Below are 2,979 nucleotides of genomic sequence, written 5' to 3'. Positions count from 1 at the left end.
TCATTGTGACCAGAGTATTATCAAATGGTGCACTATGCTTAACAGATATTGAAGGCAAATGCATAGACATGGCTATCAATTCTGACGCGGTAAAGAGATATTATGCATAACTTTTTGAATGTTTGTATTTAGCATTATTTCGAAGATTGGAATGACAAAGGCAATTTATTCTGCTATCCAAACACTATACCCTTTGCTTCCTCTTTGAGCCATATTTGTTTCTTTCCTACCCTCTCTTGGAATCAATGAAAATCAAATATGAAATAATTAATTAAAAAATCACTATTATTTAGTGAACTACGTTTGACCTGATTCCTCAAAGAAGGATACGTAGGCGCCTCATGGCTCGGTCATAGGGTGCACAATATGCATAATGTGCACAAAAAGAAACATTAAGAGACCCCAATCAAGAAACTAGGGCAGGAATTGTATTGGAAATAAGGAAAAGATTCCAAGAGTTGTAATTTTAAACCCATATCAAAGCTGTTTAACCTTTTTTGATACCTTTCCATTTCCAACCACATACCAAAAGACCTTTCGATCAATCTTAGAAAAATGCTGAGTCAAGCAAATAAAGATGGTTCATAACACTTTGGTACAAACAAGAAAAGAAAGAGAAAATGAGAGAGTCTTATAGGTGAAAACCCACACGGGCACCATAAGACGACGGAAGTTGAGAGAAAGTAAAATGAGAGAGTCTTATTGGTGAAAACCTTCGCATGCACCATAAGGCGAAAAGGGATTAAGAAATGAACAAATGAGGAAGGTTTGTCGGTAAAAACTCTTTAAGATATTGCAAGTCAAACAGGTCTGTAAAATGAAAAGATGAAGTTGGATTATGGAAATTTTGGGAAAACAAAATGAAACAACTGAAAAGAGGTTGGTTAAAAGACTGGGTTGATTAATCCAAAATGCATACCATGATCATTGGTGCCAGTAACTCCAATCAGATAAGTCCTTTATTTTTTCTCCAACAGTCATCCAAATTTGGATTTTTCTTTTCATTTTAGATTGTCAAAATCGTCATGTTTTCGTCACTAATAATCTTACTCTTCTAAAAGCTTTTGAGATGAGCTTTGTTCCAAACAAATAAGAAGGAATGTCAAGGTATATTACCAAAATTCAAGGTTGCATAGGACAAAAATACGGCCATGATGGGCAGGAGATAATAAAAAATAATAAGATATGGGTGTAAGAAAAGTGGAATCAAAAGCGGATCAGCAATGTCAGGGGAGACATATGATTACGGTTAAAAAGGTTTGAAGGAAAACATACAGTTGGGGTCCTATAGTTAAGGATCAATTACAAGGACAGAACAGTCTTTTCAACCATTCCAAGGCAATAAAACAAGACGAAGAGAAGCCCCACCATCGGCAAGAATTCCCCAGTTAACCACCCTGGTTTAAACTAACGAAGTTTTCTTTGATTTAAAACAGGGGCAAAAACAACATTTGTGTCAGGAAACACCTGGTAAAGAATTTAAGAAGAAGTCAGGCGTCCACTTGGAGAATGAGGATGAAGAATTAAAGAAGAAATCAGGCGTCCACCTGGAGAATGGAATGAAAAATTAAAGAAGAAATCAGGCGTCCACCTGGAGAATGAGGATGAAGAATTGAAGAAGAAATCAGGCGTCCACCTGGAGAATGAGGATGAAGAATTAAAAAAGAAATCAGGCGTCCACCTGGAGAATGAGGATGAGAGATAAAGAAGAAGTCAGGCGTCCACCTGGAGAATGAGGATGAAGAATTGAAGAAGAAATCAGGCGTCCACCTGGAGAATGAGGATGAAGAATTAAAAAAGAAATCAGGCGTCCACCTGGAGAATGAGGATGAAGAATTGAAGAAGAAATCAGGCGTCCACCTGGAGAATGAGGATGAAGAATTAAAAAAGAAATCAGGCGTCCACCTGGAGAATGAGGATGAAGAATTAAAAAAGAAATCAGGCGTCCACCTAGAGAATGAGGATGAGAGTTAAAAAGAAATCAGGCGTCCACCTGGAGAATGAGGATGAAAAGAAGAAGTTAAGAAGAAATCAGGCGTCCACCTGGAGAATGAGGATGAAGAATTAAAAAGAAATCAGGCGTCCACCTGGAGAATGAGGATGAAGAATTTAAGAAGAAGTCAGGCGTCCACCTGGAGAATGAGGATGAAGAATTAAAGAAGAAATCAGGCGTCCACCTGGAGAATGAGGATGAAGAATTAAAAAAGAAATCAGGCGTCCACCTGGAGAATGAGGATGAGAGATAAAGTAGAAGTCAGGCGTCCACCTGGAGAATGAGGATGAAGAATTGAAGAAGAAATCAGGCGTCCACCTGGAGAATGAGGATGAGAGATAAAGAAGAAGTCAGGCATCCACCTGGAGAATGAGGATGAAAAATTGAAGAAGAAATCAGGCGTCCACCTGGAGAATGAGGATGAGAATTAAAAGAAGAAATCAGGCGTCCACCTGGAGAATGAGGATGAAAAATTAAAGAAGAAATCAGGAGTCCACCTGGAGAATGAGGATGAAGAATTGAAGAAGAAATCAGGCGTCCACCTGGAGAATGAGGATGAAGAATTAAAAAAGAAATCAGGCGTCCACCTGGAGAATGAGGATGAGAGATAAAGAAGAAGTCAGGCGTCCACCTGGAGAATGAGGATGAAGAATTGAAGAAGAAATCAGGCGTCCACCTGGAGAATGAAGATGAAGAATTAAAAAAGAAATCAGGCGTCCACCTGGAGAATGAGGATGAGAATTAAAAGAAGAAATCAGGCGTCCACCTGGAGAATGAGGATGAAAATTTAAGAAGAAGTCAGGCGTCCACCTGGAGAATGAGGATGAGAGAATTAAGAAGAAATCAGGCGTCCACCTGGAGAATGAGGATGAGAGAATTGAAGAAGAAATCAGGCGTCCACCTGGAGAATGAGGATAAAAAAATGAATGAAAGAAGAAATCAGGCGTCCACCTGGAGAATGAGGATGAATATATTAAGAAGAAATC

This window comes from Nicotiana tabacum, chromosome 8, assembly GCF_000715075.1.
Source record: "Nicotiana tabacum cultivar K326 chromosome 8, ASM71507v2, whole genome shotgun sequence".
Lineage (NCBI taxonomy): Eukaryota > Viridiplantae > Streptophyta > Magnoliopsida > Solanales > Solanaceae > Nicotiana > Nicotiana tabacum.
This window is presented reverse-complemented; position numbering follows the sequence as displayed.